The sequence below is a fragment of the Mandrillus leucophaeus genome, unplaced genomic scaffold, assembly GCF_000951045.1.
Source record: "Mandrillus leucophaeus isolate KB7577 unplaced genomic scaffold, Mleu.le_1.0 Scaffold1, whole genome shotgun sequence".
Lineage (NCBI taxonomy): Eukaryota > Metazoa > Chordata > Mammalia > Primates > Cercopithecidae > Mandrillus > Mandrillus leucophaeus.
This window is the reverse complement of record NW_012098097.1, coordinates 6,142,279-6,166,628: the sequence shown is the minus strand read 5'-3', so window position 1 is coordinate 6,166,628 and position 24,350 is coordinate 6,142,279. Positions and strand designations below refer to the sequence as shown.

Here is a 24,350-nt window from a genome sequence, read left to right as displayed (position 1 = left end):
GACGTGATCTTGGCTCACTGCAATCTCCACCTGCCTGGTTCAAGAGATTATCCCGCCTCAGCCCCTTGAACAGCTAGGCTTCCAGGCACATGCCACCATGCCCCACTAATTTTTGTGTTTATAGTAGAGATGGGATTTCACCATGTTGGCCAGGCTGGTCTTGAATTCCTGACCGCAGGTGATCCTCCTGCCTCAGCCTCCCAAAGTGCTGGGATTACAGGCATGAGCCACCACACCCGGCCTATCTCCCATATTCTATGGTCAGTGTATTAGTCGGGGTTCTGCAGAGAAGCAGAACCAATGGGAGAGAGACAGATGCATTAGGTTCATTATGGGACTTGGCCCATATGGTTGTGGAGGCCGGCCAAGAACACGAACTGCCGCCTGCAAGCTGGAGACCCAAGAAAGCCAGTGCTGTAATTCAGTCTGGGCCCAAAGACCTGGAGACCAAGAGCCCATGGGTGTAAATCCTAGAGTCTGAAGGCCAGGAACCAGGAGACCCACGTCCAAGGGCAGGAGAAGACGGGCGTCTCCTCCCAAGACAGCACATTCCACCTTCCTCCGCCTTTTTGTGCCATCCAAGCCCTCAGTGGATTGGATGGTTCCCTCCCGCGTTGGTGACGGCTCCAGCTACGTCCTGCGAGGGGAGAGGGTTTTCATCGCTCTGTCTCTGTCCCCTGTCCTTTTGTCTCTCTCTTTCTCTGTCTCTGTCTCCCTGTCTCTCTCTTCTTTACTCCATCTGCTGATCCAAATACTGATCTCTTCTAGAAACACCCTCACAGACACACCCAGACCATCCTTTACCAGCTGTCTGGGCAGGTGTCCCGCGGCCCAGTCAAGTTGACACCTAAAATTAACCGTCATGTCAGAGTCAGAGTTTCCTCCCTGTTCTGTCCGCTGCAGGTACCCCCCTCCACCCTATGGTTCCCTAGAAGGCAGGGGGAACACACTGTGCCCGAGTCTGCCCTCCTCCGAGGGACACAGAATCCTTCCCTATCCCAGTGTCTGTCCTCTGGGAGGGGACAAGTCCAGGACCCTCCCCTGCCTTCCAAGGATTCTGGAACCCCATGCTCAGCTCGCCTGGACTTGCCTGTCCTCTCCCAGTGCCTGTTCCAGAACCAATTCTGGATCTTCCCCCAACCCTTCCCCTCCTGAGGCCGCTGCCTCCCCTTCAAATGGCAGTCCCCTAGCACCCCAGCCAAGAGCACAGCATCCTTCACCAAGCACCATCCACAGAACACGCTGTGCCTGTCACCGACCCTCACCGAAGATGTGGGAGGGGAATTACAGCACAGGACGGAAACCGCTTAAAATAGAAAAACAGACATTGCTGTTCCTGAGGTGCCCTGCCAGTCCTCACCGCGAGGTGCAGCTGACATCACCCTCCGCAGCCAGCCTGCTGCCACTACCCGGCCTCTGGCCGAGTCCTACACGGTGAGAGGGCGTTACCTCTCTGTCTCTGTCCCCTGTCTCTCTTTGTCTCTCTCTGACTCTGTTTCTCTGTGTGTGTGTCTCTCCGTCTCAGCCTCCCTGTCTCTCTCTTTCTCCCTAGATCTCTCTGTCTCTCTGACTCACTCTGGCACTCTCTCTCTCTCTCTCTCTCTCTGTCTCTCATTTTCACCCCCACTCACCCCCAGCAGATCCTTAGGGCGGCTACCAGAAGGGAAATTCAACATTACAGCCACTTGATCATACGGAACAGTTGAGCTCTGTTTGCCTCAACCCCTTCCATGCCTGAGCCTCTCCTTCCACAGTCAAAAGACCCACTAAAGGGGCTGCCCAAGCCATCCAGCTCCTTCTTCCTGGGCCTCCAGTGTACTAGACTGGCCAGCACTTAGCAACAATTTTTGATAAACATGGCCCAGATCAAAGTTTAGGCCCTGCCCAGAAATACCTCTGCCTCTGAGTGAAGCAGGAGGCGGTAGACAGCCAAACTGCCCTCTTCATACCCCAGGAATGAGAGACCCCAAGCCATCGGATACATATCCCCTTGAGGTTCATGCTGTCAATGTGCTAGACTGTCCTAGCATTCTAGGTACTTAGCTGTGTGGCCTGGGGTAAGTCACTTTATCTCTCTGGGCCCCATTTTTCTCATCTGTGAACCGAGGTTTATAGTAGCACTGCCTCTGCAGTATTGTGAGGATCAGATGAGGGGATACGTTAAAGTCCTAGAGGGAGAGAAGCAGAAAAAAAATAACTATTGGGTACCAGGCTTAATACCTGGGTGATGATAAAGAAAATAAAACTTAGGTCAGGTACAGTGGCTCAAGCTTGTAATCCCAGCCCTTTGGAAGGCCAAGGGAGCTGGATCACCTGAGGTCAGGAGTTCAAGATCAGCCTGGCCAACATGGAAAAACCCTGTCTTTACTAAAAATACTAAAAATTAGCCAGGCATGGTGGCAGGTGCCTATAATCCCAGCTACTTGGGAGGCTGAGGCAGGAGAATTGCTTGAACCCAGGAGACGGAGGTTGCAGTGAGCCAAGATTGCGCCATTGCACTCCAGCCTGGGCGACGGAGCAAGACTCTGTCTCAAAAATAAATAAATAAAAATAAAACCTTAAAAAATAAAATAAAATTACAGCAAGGTGATTAAAAAATATAAAGTCCTTAGAACAGTGACATTTATTATAATAATAATAGTTATTAGGTTAATTGTATAAGGGTATATTGTTCTTATTTATTACCTGGTACATGTCATTTGCCCTTTTGATCACCCTGGACAGAGTTTTGCCTGATTTCCTGAAGAAACTTTGCTAAAGCAAACCCACAAACATAGAGTCAGTCCTTTTCTAGAAGGCCACAGTCCAGTGGCCAGGTCCTCGAGTACTACCTAAGCCTTCCTGCTGCAGGAACAGGCCCAGTGTGTGCTCACAGGTGTCTGAGGACACACGCCAAACACACACACACACACACACACACACACACGCGCGCACACGCTCAGCACTTGCTGCCTGTCCTGCCTGCTGCCCAAAAGTCCATGGGGAGAGGGAAGGAGATCTGGGTTCTCGAGCTCCGTGGCTCACTGCTGTCCCTGGAACTTGTGTTGGCCTCAGACATCTGGGGTGACACCTGCAGGCAGGAGGCACACGGGGTCCCCTGACCCCCAGTGGACATGGTGACCCACCTGCCTTCTCTACCTGAGCACAGTTCACTTGAGGAGAGGAGGCGTTGTCTGAACATGTGTGTGCACAGTCATGTATGAGTTTGCAGGGAGGTGGATTGCCTGAGTTTGCGTGTGTGTGCGTAGCACGGCATGCATGAGTGTGCATTGTACCGTGGTGGGTATGCATGAGTGTGCTCCATGTATGTGCACAAGTGTGCACATGTGCACTCACACACACCCCCTTCCGCCACGGGAGCATCACCGCGTGCATCTCCAGGCGTCTGATTTATTAACGAGGACAATACAAGGAGAGTGTGCCTATTATTTCTGGTGTCCGCATCAGCTCCTGACAGCTTCGTGGAATTGAAATATCTTATTTAATATGAGTAAGAATCATTTTAAATATCAACTGTGACACTCAAGGACTCGAACCAAAAAGGGCATCGTGTGTTTCCTCGTGTGCTGGAGAAGATGCCACATTTGTTAGGCAGTTATTTTCCCCCCTGCTCCTCTCTTGTCTCTAAAAATCCAATTATCTGTCCTGGTTCTTCCTCCCACTATTGTCTTGCACCCTCCACCCTGAGCTCATCTCTTCATCTTCGAAGAGTGGACTGAGCCACAGGGTCCTGCCAGATTAAAATCAGGACAATCTGTGATGGGGATGACGAGAACGGGTGTGGATTCTTGGCGTATCTTCCTTCACTGCCCTCTTTCTGCCCCCAGCCCCAAGCCCAGCCCCTGAGGTGCTCTCTCCACCGCCTGCTCCTTTTGACCACTGAACTGGGAGAAAGCAAATCTTCCTCCACCCAGAAGATTCCTCAATACTCTGCAGCTGTCAAAAAGCCCGAGGAAGCTCCATGCACAGCTATGGCAAGATTTTTGATACATTGTCACTTGCACAAAGCAAGGAGCAGAACAGTGCGTACAGGAACCTTGTCTCCTGTTTATAATGGGGAGGGATTCTAAATGCGTATTTGCTTGCATTTGCATAAAAAAGTTCTGAAAAGATAGGAAACTAATGACAGTCGTTTCCTACCTGTGTGTGTTGGGGATCAGGATGACAGGGCAGCTGGGGGACAAGGGTGGGAGAGCTGTTTTGCTGTGTGCTTTTTCTTTTCTTTGAATTTTGAATTGTGAATATATTTCCTATAATAAGTAAATAAAGAGCGGTCCTTTGAAAGGACCTAGGGCTGAGTGAATCCAGGTGTGCACTAGCTCCCAGAGGCCACACCCCTGCAGCTCTTCCTCATTGAATAGAAAGTGAGGTTGCAGGTCACCCAGCCACAGTCACTGTTCCTCATCCCTGGAGGAGACAGATTCCTGCTCTTCCACCTCAAGGAGGCACATGGAGGTGACTGGGAGGTTGGGGGTCAGAAGCCAAGGAATGTGCCCGGCGGGGGACTCCATGCTCCCCTAGTGCTTGGCTGAAGCCCCTAGAGGATCCCCACTCTAGGGGGAAGACCCTGCCTCACCCTCTTAGTCCTCCTCTCTGAGCCTCCCCGCCAATGGCTCTTACATTTACCCCCTCACTTGGCAAGCATTTGTGCAGGCATTTGTATCCACGGCCTCTCTGGATGCTCACATCAAAGTTGGCCATCATTATTCCCGTTTTACAGACAGGGAAACTGAGGCTTGCAAGGTCCCATAACTTGCCTGGGCCACACATCTAAGAAAGAACAGAAGTGAAAGTCAAGTGTAAGTCCCCCTGATGTGGAAGTCCTGGTGCTTTCTCCAACGCTGCACTTCCTCTTGAGTGGACCGGGTGTGGACCCTTCAGCTCCGGTCCTGCTGCTCCTCCAGGAGCCATTTCATCCATCCCCCGCCCCCGGGGTGACCTGGATGGGGCTGGACTCAGCCAGTTTCTTGCTGGGCTGGCAGCTACGGGTGAGTGGGGCAGGCAGAGCTGTGGGCTGAGTGTGTCTTGGTGGCCCAGGAGGGAACGCGATGGGGATAATGAGTGCTGTTACTGTCATTATCGGAGATGCTTACAGTGCGCTGGACTCGCAAACCGAGAAGCTGGCCAAATGCCTCTTCCACCCGCCTGGGAGGCAGGGAGAGGAGAGCTACAATTTGGGTGGAGTGAAGTGGGTTTCCCTGGTAGGAAAGGCAGTGGGCGGAACTGTTACTTTAAATAATGTTGCCTACAAGCCAGAAATAGGTCTCCCAGGCAGGGAGCACTAAAGAGACAGCCCAAAGAGACGGAGGCGGAGGAGTGGGAGAGAGGCTGCACCCGCACTGCTGGGGCAGGGAGTACCTGCCCTCAACCGCAGAGGGGGACAGAGAGCAGCCTGGGGGAGGGGAGGGGCCAGCAGCCCATGGGCCTTCCTTGTGGCCCTAATTAGGCGGTAACTGGGACCTGGGGATTCCTGGCTGAAGCAAATAGACATAGTCCTTGATACTTGAAAGGCTGAGGCAGTAGGATCGCTTAAGCCCACGAGTTTGAAGTTACAGTGAGCTAGGATCTCGCCATTGCACTGCAGCCTGGGTGACAAAATGAGACCCTGTCTCTAAAAAATAAAAATAATAAAATAAAAAGGAAATAGGCTTTTATTAAAGTTTAAATTTCACCACGCTTCACTGACATCAGCAAACAAATCCAGATCCAATGAGCCCCTGGCGCCTTTTTTATCATGTATGCTTAAATTATGTGCACGACGTGCATCTTTTTTTTTTATTTTTAAAATAAAAGCAATATATGCATACGATAAAGAAAAGTCTGATGGCATAGAAAGACATAAAATCAAAAAATAGAAGATTCCCCCCCGCCATCCCGGATAACTCTCCCAAAAGGGAGATAACACATTCTGGAGTATCCATCTTGAAAGAATTTTATGCCTATCCCAGTGTGTTTGTGTAGTTATAAGTGTGTGTGTTTGTGCTTGTGTGTTGGTATACACACATACTCAGAAATATATATATATATATATATATATAATATTTCAATTTACCCAAATGGCCTTTTAGCAAATAGCATCATGTCGTCACACTTTTCTATACTTTCTCTTGTATTTTTGCAGCAAACTTAAATTATTATTATTATTGTTATTATTTTGAGATGGAGTCGTTGTCACCCAGGCTGGAGTGCAGTGGTACAATTTCAGCTCACTGCAACCTCCGCCTCCTGGGTTCAAGCGATTCTCCTGCCTCAACATCCCAAATAGCTGGGACTACAGGCGTTCACCACCACACCCGGCTAATTTTTGTATATTTAGTAGAAACAGGGTTTCGCCATGCTGGCCATGCTGGTCTTGAACTCCAAGTGATCTGCCCATCTCTGCCTCCCAGAGTGCAGGGATTTTTATTAGACCAGTGTGTATGATGTCAAACATTAAGGGTTTGGTAGCCTGTATAATGAACAGCAACTGATAAGAATATATTATCATTCTTGTCCCTAACAGTCAACTATGAGATTGTTTAGCATCTTGCTATCGCGTGCTTTTATTCACGAACCTTCCCCTCCTCCCCAGCTCTTTCTTTCCATCCTCTGTATGTCTTGGACACCTTCCTACCTCCTTTCATACACGTGTTCATTCTGTGGCTGCCGCATCATTTATTGGTCCAATTCCATTTTGATGGACATTTAGTTTGCTTCCAGCTTTTGTTTGTTTGTCTCTGCGATGACAAGCAAATGCTACAGTGAACATCCTTGCACATATTTTTTTTGTCACATAGTTGCTAGTGTATCTAAAAGGCCAGCTTCCCGGGCTGGGAGCGGTGGCTCACGCCTGTAATCCCAACACTTTGGGAGGCGGAGGTGGGTGGATCACCTGAGGTCAGGAGTTCGAGACCAGCCTGGCCAACATGGTAAAACCCCATCTCTACTAAAAATACAAAAATTAGCCAGGTGTGGTGGCAGGTGCCTATAATTCCAGCTACTAGGGAGGCTGAGGCAGGAGAATTGCTTGAAGCTGGTGGGTGGAGGCAGCAGTGAGCCAAGATCATGCCACTGCACTTCAGCCTGGGCAAAAGAGTGAGACTTTGTCTCAAAAATTAGAAATAAATAAATAAAAGGCCAGCTCCCAGGAGCACAACCTGTGAGTCAAAAAGCTGGCATATTCTAATTTTCATAGACTTTTTCCCAAAGGCTGGGCCAGTTTCCAGTACCACCAGCAGTCCTGTGGGTGTGCCTTCCCCTCCTCCCCACTCCTGCCAACCCTGGGTTTGACCACACCTGAAAATCTTGGACGATCTGTTAGGCAAACATGGTCTTGTCGTCTTGATTTGAATTTCTTTCACTATGAAGGAAGTCAAGCATCTTTTCATGAGTTTATCAGCCATTTCTGTTTCTTTTCCTCTCTCTGGTGCTTTCTAATAACATCTGATTCCATTTCCAAAGGCAGAGAGCTTTTCCAGCCCATCTCTTCTTCCATCTCCCCTCTAGGGTCACCCCATCACTTTAGAGACCCAGACGATTCCCCCACAGTGGCCTCCCCTCACCTCAGGAGAGATGGGAAGCAAGCAGGAGAGAGGGCTGAGGGTGGATTTGAAAATGAGGTGAAAGGAGGAAGAGAGATTTGCCAGAGCTTGGGCACTGTTGTCTCCCCGCCACCACGCTGCGCACAGTAGCAAGAGACAGATAAGAGCTGCAGCCGGTGGCAGAGATAAGGGGCTTGGACAGCCAGAAGGTTCTGGAAAATGCTGCAGAGCCGGAGTGAACTTGGCACACGGCCAGTTGTGAGTCAGGCCTGCACGGACCCAGGATGGAGGGTGGGGCCCTTGGGATGTGACCTCAGCTTCACAGTCAGGCTTGGAGTCTGAAAGGCTCCATGGGACTTTGCCTCTTACAGTGTGTGAAACTTACAGGTTACTGACAAGGTGTTTCTGAGCCTCAACTTCTCCACCTCTAGAAGGAAGGTGCTATTAGGGTTAGTGTGGAGATTAAGTCACAGGCTCTCACATGCTGACCGATGACAGTTTGCAACTGCCCTCATAAAAGTCAGGCTAGGGTAGTGGGCTTTGTGTAAAATTTAAGTTTAAAAATCTGTTAAAAATTGGCTGGGTGCGGTAGCTCACGCTTGTAATCCTAGCACTTTGGGAGGCAGAGGGGGGAGGCTCACTTGAGCCCAGGAATTCAAGATCAGCCTGAGAAACATAGAAAACCCCCATCTCTTTTTTTAAAAAGCTTTTTTTAATATAAAGGAGAAAAAAAGTTTTTTAAATGACTTTATGCTGAGATGAGGGGTTTTTTGTCATCTCAGAAATGTCCTTTTTAAACTAAATGCTAACCATTTCTGTTGATTTTTCTCTTCCTGGCACTTTTTAATATTATCCCTTTTTAAATGTTTTTGTTGTTGTTGCCTGATTATTTGTCTGTTTGCCTTCTGGTTGGTTTGTTTTAATAATCTTGGCAAAGCAAGAAGTTCACCGTCTCATGTTGGTCTCACTTTTTTAAGTGTTACTGGTTCATGATATTCAATAGGCTGGGAACTGCTGTGTGAAATGAAGAAATGTATGATAAGTACTTAACACAGTGTCTGATGCAGAGATGGTGCTCCGGAAGGGGTGGTGGTTGTTTCATTCTTGGAAAGATGATGATGATGACAGGCCCTAGCCAGATCTCATCTATTAATAAAACAAAACTGGCATCTCCTGGGAATAAGGCTGCTGCATCCCAGGGTTGGCACACCTAGAGATACCCTAGAGGGAGGCGTCAAGGAACTTGTCAACCAGGTCAGCTGGGCAAACCCTAGAATACCCACGAATTGGGGAGAGACATCCTAGGACATCCCTTCTTCCTCTGAGGGTCCTGTGGGACCATTGCCTAGGGATGGTAAAGGTGACCACCAAGGGTGAACCAGGGGAACTAGCCCCTGGTCCCCAGTCCCCTCCATGCACTCCTGTCCCACTGTCAGAAGCTCCTCTCACTGACCTGCCTCCTCCTTGCCTCTCAGCCAGGTGAGTGCACATACATCTGCTCCCAACTGCCTGCCCGCCAATGCCAGAGTCTGCTGCTCTGTGGGTAACAAGTGTTTCTGGAGTGGGCTTTCAAGGGGCCAGCCTGGAGTCCCACATCCTGTCCCCAGAGCCCACAGAACACTGGCCTGTCTTGTTCAGAAGGCTCTGCCCAACCCTGCCAGCCCAAAAGCAGCAGTGGAGCTATATTATTAGTCCGTTTTCATGCTGCTGATAAAGACATACCTGAGACTGGGCAATTTACAAAAGAAAGAGTTTAATGGACTCACAGTTCCATGTGGCTGAGGAGCCCTTACAATCATGGCAGAAGGCAAGGAGGAGCAAGTCACATCTTACATGGATGGCAGCAGGCAAAGAGAGAGGACTTGTGCGGGGAAACTCCCCCTCATAAAACCATCAGATCATGAGACTTATTCACTATCACGAGAACAACATGGAAAGACCCACTCCCACAATTCAATTATCTCCCACCGGGTTCCTCCCACAACACTTGGGAATTATGGAAGCTACAAGATGAGATTTGGGTGGGGACACAGAGCCAAACCATATCAGAGGCTGTCTGTAATTTTAAGGAAGGAATGATACTGAGCATTTGGGAAAACATGTAAATTTCCCTGTCTCTGTCACCTCCATCCATTTCAACTAATATTTATAGCACAGTCCTGTGCAAGGACAAAAAAAAAAAAATACCCCCACCTTTCTCAGTCATGTGAGTCACAGGTGAGGGAGAGAAGCTGCTTCCCACAGAGCTGACACAGCCCTAGGATCAGGGTCAAGGATTTGGGTGCAGCACCTTCTGTGCTTGGAGAAGTGCAGGCTAATTCCCAGGCGACTGAGTAAAAGCCTCATTGGCTTTAGGAGGAACGCTCCTATTTATTGATAAAGACCTTTGTGTGATCCTATGACATGGCCAGAGAGTCAAGAGTTCCCTGGTACTCTTATTCCAAAAGAGGGTGACCTGGCAACCTCTGACCTCTGAGCCCAGTTTAACCTTTGTACCCCTGCAGCTGCCTAACTTGCTCACTGGCTGTCTCATCTGTCCATAGATACATGATCACCAGCCTGGACCGCACCCACGCTGGCTTCTACCGTTGCATCGTGCGGAACCGAATGGGCGCCCTGCTGCAGCGGCAAACCGAGGTCCAGGTGGCCTGTGAGTACAATGGGGACCCGGGGCAGGGGGGAGCTATGCTGCCAGGGTGGCACCCACTAGCCACATCCTGGGCAGAGCCAGATCCCATCATGGCCATCTATACCCAGAGTGCCCACATTGCCCCTTCTAGCCAGCGACCTCATTTTACGGTTGGTAGAACCAAGGCCCAGAGAGGTAGCAGGCCCTCTCCAAGGTCATGCAACTGTAAGTATCATGCAAATCTGCTGACCCTGGTGACCCCACAACATGTCCTGAGAGCCAAGAGCTCCCTGGTGCTTTTCATTCATTTTAGACAAGGGTGGCTGCGTCTGTGTCCTTTAAATGGTACCAGCTGATTTGTGTTTCAAAAAAGGGCCTTGCACCTGCTTCAAATGTCTTCTCTGTCATCCACCTCACACCTGGGAAGGGGCATCTTCAGAATGGCCACTCTGAGTCTCTCCAGCTACAACCCTCTTCTCAGCAGACTTCCCAGGGCCTCCATGACTTTTATTTTGTTTTTTTTTTTGTTTCGAGATGGAGTCTCGCTCTTTCATCCAGACTGGAGTGCAGTGGTGCAATCTTGGCTCACTGCAACCTCCGCTTCCAGGTTCAAGCGATTCTCCTGCTTCAGCCTCCCGAGTAGCTGGGATTACAGGCATGTGCCACCACAGCCAGCTAATTTTTTGTATTTTTGGTAGAGATAGGATTTCACCATGTTGGCCAGGCTGGTCTCCAACTCCTGACCTCAAGTGATCTGCCCACCTCAGCCTCCCAAAGTGCTGGGATTACAGGTGTGATCCACCATGCCCAGTATGACTTTTATTTTCCATCCTCCAACTTGCTCAATCCTGGCGCGATAGCAGCCTGGGGGTCCCTGCGATCTTCCAGGGGTGCTGGGAGGTGCCTCATGGTGAGTGCTGAAACTCCAAGAGGAAGGGGAGAGTGAGGAATGAATCAGGGTTCACAGAAAGGCTGGGGAGCAGAGAGTGAAGTAGGAGGCCCTCACCAAGCCTTTGTGCATAATGGCCTTCTCCCCAGTGCCGCCAATTCTAGAGGATCTCCCTCCGATGAGGAAGGGAAGACAGCTTCAGAAGAACCCCAGGGCATCTCAGGGTCCAGGGTCCTAGAGCACCAACCAACACTCTTCCCCCAGGACCCAGTGTCCCCTTCCCAGCCCTGTCTCCGCTTCCTCAAATATCTGCTGTCTTCTAGAAATGAGGCTCATTATGGGCTGTTTCATTCTGGGTTTTCCTAGGAGGAGAAGTGGTACTGTGGGACATGAGAGGGTGGCAATCCTTAGAGAGGCCTGAATTTTTTTTAAGGCACCCTCTCATCTGGAGCACATGGGGGCATGCTTCTAAATTAGCACAGGAGAGAGCTTGCTACTTAAAGAGAAGTGCAGGAGAGAAATCTAAAAGAAAATCTCAAGTGAGGCAAAGAGTGTTTATGATAATTACGGAAAACAACCGTAATCAAAAGTGGAGGATGGATTGTCCCCATAAATCAGCACTAACGGCAACTCAGCTTACTCCAAGGAGCAGAAAAAGCCCTGAATTAAAGTGACGGATCTCAGGCAGCTGTCAGCCGGCTGGAGGGCTCTCTGGGAGCTTCACTTAGTCAGTGCTGAGAGTCCAGGGGGCAGGGAGAAGCTGTGGCTGAGGCTCCAGAGACTGCATGTGTGTGTGCATGAGTGTGTGCCAATGTGTGTGCATGGGTATTGTGCAAATGTCTGTGTCCGGGTTGGTTGGCCTTTTTGTTCACATGTGTCTGGGAAAGAATGAGTGTGTATATGTGCAGGTGTGTGCACAAGGATATTTGTGTGTGTGTGTGTGTGTTTGCATGCATGCATGGGTGCTTGGGTATATGTTTCTGTTGCCAATCTGCCTCTCACCTGTGTATTTGAGAGAACATGTGTGTTGTAAGCATGAGTGTGAGTGGGTGCAAATGTATACCCTTGCATTGCATGTATCCATGTGTGTGCATTCGAGTATGTGCAAGTGTGTGCACGTACACGTATTATCTGTGCAGATATGCGTGTCTGGAGTAACCTCTTTGTTTACCTGTGTGTGGGCCAGAACCTGTGTGTATGCGTGCACGCACAGTTGCAAATGCCATCCAGGATGCCATTTAGTCCAGGCCGTGGGCTGGGGGTAGGTGTAAGTTCCAAGCCCTTGGCTCATAGGAGACAGTAGAAACGTTCTGGAGTTGAGAGCCGCTGAGATGAAATGACACAGCCTCCCCGGGGTTGGCTCTGCCAATCAAAGAGAGAAAGGAAGGGAGGTCAGAGTTTCTGTAGCTGAAATGCTTCTTTCCTTGGCTGTGGTAGGAATCCCCGGGCCCAGACTCAGCTCCTTGACCCGCCTCCTTACGCAAACTCCTTCCCACATACGCACAAACCCAGTGTGGGGGGAACTCCCTCCACACCAGGCCAGACACATGTGTGGTCCCTTCCCCTGGACCCACAGGTGTCCTTCTGCCTTCACACTGGGAGACGGGTGTGACCAGGCCCATCTGCAGGGTGAGCAAGCAGGGAGCACGGATCACGGGCAAAGGTCCTGGCATTTCGTGAGTGCTGCAGAGAAGGGCTCAGACAGACCTGGGCCCTGCCCTCTGGGCACTTCCAGGCCATGAGAAGCAGATGGAAGGGGACTTGTACTGCCTGACACCCTGACACCTGCCTGACACTTCTGCCCAGGCACAGACCCTGGGGATGGGGGTACCCTGAGCTTCCGCTTCCCCACACTGCAGGTTCAAAGGGCCCTGGACCGCACTGGGTGATGCTGGCAGTGATGACCCTCAGTGGCAGTGACATATGGGGACCTCACTCAAGAGGGAGCTTCTGAGATCCAGGGAGTTGCTGAGCTCCAGGGCGACAGTGAAAGGGCTTTGCAGGTAGTGCCTTACAGTGTTGGCAGGCTGGGGGCTCATCACCATGACAGGCAGTTTGACTTAATAAAAAGAGTGGACTGGCCAGGTGCGGTGGCTCATGCCTGTAATCCCAGCACTTTGGGAGGCCAAGACAGGTGAATCACAAGGTCAGGAGTTCGAGACCAGCCTGGCCAAAATGGTGAAACCCCGTCTCTACTAAGAATACAAAAATTAGCCGGGCATGGTGGCGTGCGCCTGTAATCCCAGCTACTCAGGAGGCTGAAGCGGGAGAATCGCATGAACCCAGAAGGGAGAGGTTGCCGTGAGCCAAGATCACACCACTGCACTCCAGCCTGGGTGAAAGAGTGAGACGCCATTTCAAAAATAAAAAATAAAAATAAGGCCAGGCACAGTGGCTCACGCCTGTAATCCTAGGACTTTGGGAGGCCGAGGCAGGCAAATCACAAGGTCAGGAGATTGAGACCATCCTGGCTAACATGGTGAAACCCCATCTCTACTAAAAATACCAAAAAACAAAAACAAAAAAACAAAAAATTAGCTGGGTATGCTGGCATGTGCCTGTAGTCCCAGTTACTTAGGAGGCTGAGGCAGGAGAATTGCTTGAACCTGGGAGGCAGAGGTTGCAGTGAACTGAGATTGTACCACTGCACTCCAGCCTGAGTAACAGAATGAGACTCCATCTCAAAAATAAATAAATAAAATAAAATAAATAAAAAGGGTGGACTTTGGAGTCAGACAGACCACATTCACATCCTTGCTCTGTCCTGGATTGCTGTGTGACCCCAGGGAAGTGACTGGACCTCTCTGAGCTTCACCCCAGCTCAGGTTCTTCATTCATAAAATGTATTACTAATATCAACCTCCTAGGCTCATTGGAAGGATTTATTGAGCTCATATGTGCCAAAGCGCCTAGCCAGCTCCCACACAGTGCACCCTGCGTCAGTGGGAGCGACTGCTGCAGTTAATAATCTATATTATCACTTTAAGGAAGTAGAGAAACAGCCACAGAGCAGAATAGCCTTCAGCAAATGCTGTCCCAGCAAAATGCAGCAGGCTGGCACCTTCCCCGATGCCATCCTGCCAGCCAGGCCCTGCCCCCTCCACTACCTCAGTGGGATTCCTGCCCTGTTCTGGCAGCCCCCTCAAAGCCCCAGAGCTCCAGGTGCCCCCAGACATAGTTAAGACCGTGGATGTCACTGAATTCCACCAGGGCCATGCTGTGCTGCCAAGCTGTGCACATGTGGGTAAGGCTCCTGGCACAGGAATGGGACACCTTGGAGTGGCTGAAGGGGGAGCAGAGGGAGAGACGCAGGTTAACCTCCCGCTGTCCACCAGCTGCAGCTCCCTGAAACCAGTGTTGAGAAGCTGCCCCTGCTACTGCACACGGCTTTGCAGGTGTGAAGCTGTTTCCTCCATAATGTTGTAAAGTGGGAACCACAGTCCACAGCCCTTTGGGCCCTAAAGCCAGGAAGTTATAGAAGCCCTAGAAAGTCCTTCCGGCCCTTGAGAGGAACGCAGTTCCTGACGAGCTGAGGAAGGTTTCACCCAGCCAGGACGGGAAGGAGAGAAGCACATGTCCCCCATGCACGCCCTTGCTTGCTGGACACGCTGCCCTCATCCCAGAGGGGCCGCCCTCTCCAGCTGTAGAAGCTGAAGACTCCTCTGTCCCAGCCCCACTTCCCTGGGATTCTGGGCCTAGGGAAACAGCACTTGGCAAAACCATTCTCACTCACAACAGTGCTCGTCCTGAGGGTCACTGTGCTGGGAAGGGCACAGTGGTTCTCGTCCCAGTCTGCGGAGTACAAGTCCCCATCTCCCTGTTGCAGATGAGGAAACCGAGGCTCAGCCGGGTGACACACCTTGTCTAAGTCACACAGTTAGGAAAAACCTGGATTTGAACCCATGACTGGTTGATTCCAAAACAGCCCCCCACTCAACTGCTTGAGGACAAGAAGAAAAAAATCAAAATTGGGTGTGTGGGAGGAGGGTGAGGGTGAGCTGCTGGGGTCAGAGTTCAGACAGAATCAGGGACAGCCCTGGGCTGTAATAATCCATGTCCAAATGGCTCTGCAAACGCACGCGGTCTCCCACCTAGGGTGAATGTCTAACGCCAGTGGGTAGAGTGGGGTAGGCTTTACCAGTCACATCGTTTTCCTTGCTCTCAGCAGGGTGAGTAGATGCAAAGTACCTACACAGAGCTCCAGGGTTCCTCTGTGTGCTGGGCACGGCCCTTGTGCCTGAAATAACGGCATGTCGTGGGGATGGAGGTCCGAAAGCGTGGATTCTAGCCCCAACCAAGGCACTGAAGAGCTTGGAACTTTGGGCACCTCCCTTCCGCTCTCTGGGCCTCAGTTTTCCCATCTGTAAAATGAGATCCATTTCAGTTCTGATGTTAATAAGGTTAAAGTGACCTTCAGGGTCATGACCCGTGGGGCCCAACCGGGAGAGAATTGTCCCCCAAAGAAGCCCAGAGCTGCCCCATCCTGATGCAGAGCCTAAGGGGGCTTCCTCGGAGCTTCCAGAACAACCCATCCTGCTGTGCCATTGTGTAAATGTCTTTCTTCTGTGGGCTCCCAAGACAGGTCTGAGAGGTTAGAAGGCAAATCGTTTGAGGAACAAAAGAGGGGCAAACTGTGGCTCAGAGAGGTTGCAGAATACCCCACAGTTCCCATTCCACAGCTGGCAGTTCCACCCTCTACCTTCTTCTGCCTGGCAGGGTGTAGCCGTGGCCCCAGCTGTGAGCCCTGGGTTTAAATCCCGACTCACCTCCCACAAGTGACCTTAGGCAAGTTACTTCTCTGTGCCGTTGGTTTTCATTGTGTGAAAAAGGATGCCACTATGAGTACCTACTTACGTGAGTGGTTGAAAGGATTAACGAATCAACGCACACAAACCATTGCGACGGGTTCCCAGACTGGACGGCACTCAGGGAGAAATAGACTTTAGGTCAGACGGGAAAGGTGTCCTGGAAGAAACAACCTTCTTGAATCTGTCTACCTAAGTACATACACGCCTAGCCACCCTCTCTACCCCTGCTCTCCAGGGCTGGACTAGGCTGGGGCAAACCAGGCCCTGAGGGTGCCCAATTTAAGGAGGTGCTCATTCTCAAGTGCTCACCCCATACTTGCATGACCCCAAGAGTGGGTGCCTCCTTAAATCTTTCACCCTCAGCACTTTAGTCCCCTCTCCCTACCCCGGTCCTGAGGCCCTCCCAGGATTCTGCGCTTCAGGCCTGCTGCAGCTGCCTGTCTGCCTATCCGTCTGTCTCCTTACAGACACGCAGATGGCACACAGTTCTGAGAGGGGGCGGGGTATGGTCACTTCTCCCAAATGCCCCTCCCTCCTTGGCTGTTCGTGCCTCCTGGGGTGACAAGGACTTCTCCTGGGGCCCTAAGCAGCCAGTTCTCCGATCACAGAGCCAGATCATGGAGCCAGGCTGGCCAACCCCTGGCACCCAGCCCCCTTGCCAAAGAGGACTGTGAATTGGGTTCTAATGAGAAATTAATAAGGCAGCTGTGCTAACAACTAATGATAATGGCAAAGTCGTTAAAAAAGGATTCTTTACATGTTTTTAATTACAGCAATTAAGGGGAAGTCAATAAAACATCTTCCCCCCTCCCCAGCCCCTTCCTGTCCCCACCCGGAGTCTCTTCTTTGTATTTTTTAAGTCACCATAAATTTCCGGCATTCAGCATGTGGGATGAATGGTTGAGAGGGTTGGGAGAGCCTTCCAGAGGTGACAGAGGCCCTTGAGCCAGCGTTTCACCACATCCAGGTCCTGAGGGCATCTCTGTGTTCTTCTCACCTGGGCGAGACCTCCTGATCCCTTTCCCCAGCCCTCATCTGTGGGGCTCAGACTTGAAACCATCCACTCCAGCACCAAACCCACGCACGCACCCACCCACAGCAGGGCAGAGCGCCTGCCCCATTCTGGGAGGCTGGCCAGCTTCCTTCCTACCAGGCGGCTTGGCAGCCACTCCTGCAAAAGACAATTGGAGGGGAACAAGCCTGCTGTCACGTGGGCTAGGGGTAATCCTAAAATGCCACCCGTATGCCTGTTTCTCTTCATTTTCAATCTGAAGTGTGGGTATTGAATGCAGGATGCTTAGGGGCCAGGTGACAGTTCCTGATAACATCATTATGTCTTTCTGGAGCACTCATGTTACCTGAGTATTCAAATCACCCAGGAGACAATTATCATTGCTGCACACCCCCATATGCCAAGCACTGTTCCAGGCAGTGGGGACATAATGAGAGACAAACCCAAGACACACATCTGTTCTCTCGAAGAAAGTAGCAAGAGAAACAAAAGTTAAAAGGTGAATATATAATATATAGGTTATAGATAAGGTCCATGACAAAAACTAAACTGTTCTAAGGAGAGATGAAGCTGGGCGAGAGGTTTGGAGGATGGGACATGGGTCTTATTTGATATGATGGTGGAGGATGGCCATTGGGAGAGGGTGACATGGAATAGAGTCTCAAAGGAAGGTTGTGGGGGGTGAACCATGCAGACAGAGGAGGAGATCATTCCAGGTCAGAACAGCAGGTGCAAAGGCCCTGAGGCAGATGTGGATGTCTGAGGCCAGGTAGTTGAAGTGGAGTGGGGAAGCAGAAAGTGGAAGACAGTAAGGCTGGAAGGTGACACCTTGGGGACAGATCCCAGCATTCTAAGCTGTGGTCAGTGCTTTGGATGTGTATTAGTCTGTTCTCAAGCTGCTAATAAAGACATGCCCAAGACTAGGTAATTTATAAGGAAAGAGGTTTAATTGACTCACAGTTCCATATGTCTAGAGAGGCCTCGCCATCATGGTGAATGAGGAGCAGCGTCACGTCTTACATAGCGGCGGGCAAGAGGGCTTGTGCAGGGGAATTTCCACTCATCATCAGATCTTGTGAGAACTCACTATCACGAGAACGGTATGGGGGAACCACTCCCATGGTCCAATTATCTCTGCCTGGTCCTACCCTTGACACATGGGGATTATTACAATTCAAGGTGAGATTTGGGTAGGGACACAAATCCAAACCATATCACGATGCTACTCAGAATGAGAGAGAAGTCATGGGTGACTGGGGGCAGAGGCATGAAGTGATCTGAAGTGAGCAGCTTTGTTTCCATGATAAACAACACATGAAACCACAACAAAGTACCATTCCGTGCCCACCAGGTTGGCAGAAACCAGAGTCTAACAACACCAAGTGTTGGTGGAAACTCACATGGCTGCTGGTGTCAAGTTGGTAAATTGATACCAATTGGAGTTTATGCAAACGTTGTTAGTAAAATGAATGTGTGTATAACGCCACAACCCACAATTCCATTTCTAGGCGCAGAGCTTAGAGATTCTCTTAGCCTTTGTGAGACTGCTCTTGGCAGGACAAGCAAAGCACCAAAAGCAAACCAAGTGTGATCCATGGAATTCCATCCAGCCATGAAAATGACTCAATGAAGGGCAAGGACCAGGATGGAGCCCCTCCAGAAAAAATGTTGCACAAAAATGCAAATCACAGAAGACTACATACAGAATAATCCCAGGTGTAAAATGTTTAGAAACAGACTACACTGACCACAAATTGCTTAAGGTTGCTCTAGGAAAGGAAACGTGAAAGGAAAGCAAAGCCTCATGGCCTCAATATTCAGGAGAAAAATCACCTGGTGCGGGGGAGCGGAGGAGATCTGGGGTAGGGGAAAGGTATTGTTAGTGTTCTGGGCCTTCAGCTGGGAGGTAGGTGTAGGAGTGTTTATTTTATTCTTCTTTAAACTATACATATAATTATATTTGCTCTTTTGTATGCATGACATATTTCATGATTTTAAAATGTTTTTAAAATAAACACATAAAAGCAGGAAATATATTCTGAAGTGGAATGCACACTTTACAAGGCCTTTTAAGATATGACAAAGACATCAGAATAATTTTTAGCACCTTCTACTGTGCCCCAGGCCTGCACTTCTTTGCTCTTGGGGGAATTTCTTGAGAATGTTGGATCAGCCCTGCAGGGCATAACACAGCACATTAGCAAGCAGGTACCTCGGGGAGTCAGTGTGGCAAGCCCTTAACTGTTTTTGCCTTAGTGTGAATGAGTTTTCCCAGGGGATCCTGGGGCCTCAGCCTCTGTCATCACCATCATTGTCTCCACCCTCCCTTCTTGCCTCTAGCCTGCACTCCTGCACTGTCTGGCTGAACAGACCCCCTCTTAGCAGCCTCTTGCTGCTGTGGTTCAGTGCATACATGGCTGTGTGGGTGGGGCATACACACACACATATGTATGTATGGATACATTCACCCATGGCCTGCTCAACAAGGAGCTCCCTGGGCAGATCCAAGAAGCACATTGGACAAACTACAATGGAAAGACTGTGGGGGCCTTGGGGCCTGAGAACCACAGTGAGGTGGGAAGATGTTGGAGTGGAGAAGTGGAGGAAAGGGGCAACTGCAGAACCTGGACCAAGGCCAGCTGTGCCCTGCCTGCTTCCATCCACCTCACCATACAAACTTATGTACATGTATACATACAACCATCCTTCCACCACACATACATACATGCATGCATGCAAACATGTACATACATTTGTCCCACAATATAGGCATATATATGTAAACATGCATACACGCAACCACCCATCTCACCAAACATGCATGCATACAAACATATAAAACCATTCATCCCACCACACATGCATCCATACATGTAAGCATGCATGCATATGTGTAAACATGCATATATATATAAACCATCCCACCAAATGCATCCATATATGGACATCCCACCATAAATATATTCATACATGTAAACATACATGCATACAACCATCTATTCCACCATAAAACATATGTACATACATACATACATTCCACTGCATATGCACACCTGCACATAAACACACAACCATGCATCCCACCATACAAACATACATACATGTAAATGTACATACATACAACCATCTCTCCCACCATAGACACTTGTACACACATACAACCATCCCACTATACACGTACACATATATATAAACATACACACAACTATACATCCCACCAAACATGCATGCATGCAATCATGTATAAACCATCCATCCCACCATACATGCACACATTCATGTAAATATGCACATAAGCAACCATCTATCACATCATACAAACATGCATGCATACATAGAAACATGCAACCATTATCCCACAGCATGTGCATGCATGCATGTAACCATCCCACCAATAATACATGCATACATATAAACATACAACCATCCATCCCATCATACAAACATGTACATACAAACATAGCTACATACAACCATCCATCCCACCATATAAACGTACATGCATACATGCAAACACACCATCCATCCCACCATCCAAATATACAGACATACATGTAAGCATATATACATACAATAGCCATACTACTATACAAATGTACATACAACCATCCATTCCTCTGCCTTTCCTCCATTCATCCACCCATCCCTCCATCTATTCTTCCATTCTTTCCTCCATTCTCCCATTCACCCATACAGCGTTCTCCCCCTCCATCCATCCATCCAAACATCCATCCATCCACTGAACAAATCCATGGCACTGCCCCACTGGCCTTCTTTTATTTCCTCTGTGAATCCCTTCTCTCCTACCTCTGAGCCATCACACACTTCCCCTCCCATTGCCATATACACCCCTAGGGAATACCTACTCAGCTTAACAAAAGCCTCGCCTATCTCCCAGTCTAAAGTAGTTCCTTCTGCTATTCCTCTCATGAAGAACCTCATTCCATCCCTTTCAACAGTTGTCATAGACATCACCAAACGTTTGCTTGTGGGTTGATTCACTTAATACTTTCTCCCTGACCAGACTGGAAGCTCCAAGAGGGCAGGCATTAGGTCTTTCTTCAGTGCCTACCCCAGAGCCTACCTGGCCCACAGTAGGGGCTCCATAGGGAAGTGGTGAATGCTGGCATTGAGTGAATTTAGAAAGTACTGTGTGCAGGGCACAGGCCCACATGTCTTGTCGGGATTTGCTTCTGAATGTGACTGCCTCTCAAGGCCTAGCATGTATAGAAAGAGATAAAGAATGTGTATGCAGGATCGCAATGCAGGATGCAACTCAGGAAGGAGGCAGGGAGGGACAACATGGGGAGGGCCAGGGTGAACATGGACTGGGCCTGGCCCTCAGTGCTCACAGCTGCATAAGCCACTCAATCTCCATGAGCCTTCATTTCCTCACTGGCAAAACGGAGCTAATAAAACTAGAGAGGAGAAAGAAACACTATTACCATAAAATTGCTTTAAATTGTTCAAATATATCTTCTGAGTTCTGTGAAAAGTTTTTTAAGTAGATAAAATTATTTTAAGAACTGAAATCAATGTGATTCATTGATGTAATTTTTTTATAGACAGAGCCAAGTAATGGAAATTAATAAACAACTAAAAATGTATATTTATTTAAATTGAGCTTGTCATGTTATTGTAAGGATTAAATGAGATAATGCATGGGAAATCTACCTAGAAAGAAGTTCGGGGTAGGGTAAGTGCTCAACCGCTCTGTTTTTGAATTCTATTTGAATGGTTTTGGGTAAACCTCATTGAGGAGGTGATGTTTAAACTAAACTGTGAAAAATGTGTAGGCTTCCAATATTTTAACACTACAAATATTAGATACAATTTTTTAACATTTTTCTCTACTCTTCTAGTTTCTATGGCTATGTAACAAATTACCCCAAAACATAAAGGTATACTGCAATCATTTATCGTGTTCACAGATCCTGTGACTCTAGAATCTGGACAGAGAATAGCAAGGGCAGCTTGACTGTATGCTGGGATGACTGAGGCCTCAGCTGGGGCTCGGTCTGGGGCTGAAGGCTGGGGCTGAAGTCCTCTCAGGGCACACCTGTTTGTTCACATGTCTAGCGTTGATGCTGGCTGTCATCTGGGGACCTCAGTTCCTCTCTATGTGGGCTGCTCCCACGTCTGCTTCAGCTAGATTGAGCTTCCTCACAACATGGTGGCTGGATTCCAAGGGCGAGTATGAAGAGTGAGAGCCAGGTGGCAGCTGTATCCTTTCAATGACCTAGTCTCAAAAGTCACATGGCATCACTTCCTGCACATTCTACTGGTCAAATAGTCACAGGCTCCCTAGATTCAAGGGGAAGGGACCTACGCCCCATCTGTCAGAGAGAGGAATGTCCATCACTTGTAAAAAGAGCATGTGAATAGTAGCAATATTGATGCAGCCATCCTTGGAGGGACACAGCCTGACATACACATATCATCTCATGAAATAGTACAACCTATGAGGAAGGAGCCCTTCTTAACTCCATTTTATAGAAGAGGAAATTAAGGCTTGATGAAGTCAAAAGTTTTGCCCTGGCTGGGCACAGTGGCTTATGCCTGTAATCCCAAAGCTTTGGGAGACTGAGGTGAGAGTTTTACGCCAGGAGTTCATGACCAGCCTGGGCAACATAGCGAGACTGTCTCTACAGGAAAAGAAAAAAAAGAAAAAGAAAGAAATTTACCCAGCGTCATGGCTAATGAGTAACAGAACAACAGAACTAGGATTTGAAGTCAGGTATAAAAACTCCAAAGCCATTACCATTACACACACTGCCTACCAAGTGTAGAACAAGGAAGCCAACAGCAGATCTGATCTTTTGAAACACTTAATTGACTACATCCTTCCAGGATACTGTAGAATCATGGTGCCTTGGTGACTCTTGGCTTGCTCTGGTGGCATTCCAGGCAGTGGCCTAGCCAAAATATAGGCCGTGGGGTGGGAGGTGGCGGGACATGGTATGGGCATGAAGGCAAGCAAGGTTGTCTGGGGTCAGATTAGGGAAGAACCTTGAGTCAAGGCCAGGGAATTTAGACTTTCCCAGGGCAGTGAGGAGTTCCCAGAGGCTCCAAGAAAAACTAATCAAGAACAGTGTGTAAGATGGACAGGAGGGAATCTGGAGGTGGGAGGCATGCCCAGGGTCTGTGCAGCTGGAGTAAGGGCCAGCCCGTTGGCAAGGCTGGAGGAACTAGAGGCCCTTGGTAAATTACAGTAATGTCCCAGAGGAGGAGTCGAAAGGCTTGGCGGGGGCAGGAAATGAAAGCGCCACCAAAGTCTCCAGAGGTTTGAGCTTAGGTAATTGGGTTTGCAGGGCATGAGGGGAGTTTTTTTGCTTTAATTTTTGTTTTCTCTGAGATGGAATTTCGCTCTTGTTGCACCAGGCTGGAGTGCAATGGCCAGATCTCGGCTCACTGCTCGCTGCAACCTCCGCCTCCCGGGTTCAAGGGATTCTCCTACCTCAGCCTCCCGAGTAGCTGGGATTACAGGCATGTGCCACCACGCTCGGCTACTTTTTGTATTATTAGTAGAGACGGGGTTTCACCATGTTGGCCAGGGTTGTCTCGAACTCCTGACCTCATGATCTGCCTGCCTCAGCCTCCCAAAGTGCTGGGATTACAGGCGCGAGCCACCATGCCCAGCCGAGGGGAGATTTTAACAGAACTTAGGATGCAAGGAGAGCTTGGCAAAGAGGTGACGGAGGGCTCTCCTTGGAGAAATGCCCAATAGACTGTTGGAAATTGGATCTCAGCAATCAGAGCAGAAGGCACAAGTGTCATTTGCAGGAAGACTGTGGTCAAACCATTAGGCCAGGTGAAGCCGCCAAGGGGCCAGCGTGGCTGGAAAGAGAATCAAGACTAGGGCTTTGGAAAATGAACTTGTAGGCCCGCATTCTCAAACAATTGTGCAGCAGAATCTGCAAACCAAGAGAGTGAATCAGGTACTCAGAAAGCCAGATGGGTTGAAGCAGGGCCTTTCTGTGCCCTGGGGGATGCCTGGGAGGGAAGGAGAGTGGTGAGCACCTTTGTGAGTTTGCCAAGTCTCAGGAGATTCTGAGACCCACCCAACTCAGCCTTAGCTCATGTTGGAACTACCCGAGCTGCTTTAGAAATACTCAGGTCTGCTCTGGGCACAGTGGCTCACGCCTATAATCCCAACACTTTGGGAGCTCCAGACCAGCCTAGGCAACATAGCAAGACCTCATTTCTATTAAAGATAAAATTATCCAGGCATGGTGGTACACACCTGTAGTCCCAGCTACTCAGGAGGCTGAGGCAGGAGGATTGCTTGAGCCCGAGAGGTCGAGGCTACAGTGAGCCATGATCACTCCACTGTACTCCAGCCTGAACGATAGAGCAAGACCCTGTCTCTAAAATAATAATAAACAAATACTGAGGTCAGCCGACACACCCCAAAAGATTCTCACCTCTGGGAATATTAAAGGTCCCTCAAGGATTCTAAGGTGCAGCCCGGTTGGAGAACTCCTGGTAGAAG

The 24,350-nt window shown here is 49.3% G+C and overlaps 1 protein-coding gene across 1 annotated transcript in view; it reads left to right on the top strand.

Moving 5' to 3' along the window:
• Positions 1–24,350, top strand: part of SDK2 (sidekick cell adhesion molecule 2) — a 347,161-nt gene that overhangs the window by 175,643 nt on the left and 147,168 nt on the right. The window contains exon 3 of the mRNA XM_011971658.1: positions 10,064–10,170. The gene's annotated coding sequence lies outside the window, so the exon portion shown is untranslated. The remainder of the gene's footprint in view (positions 1–10,063; positions 10,171–24,350) is intronic.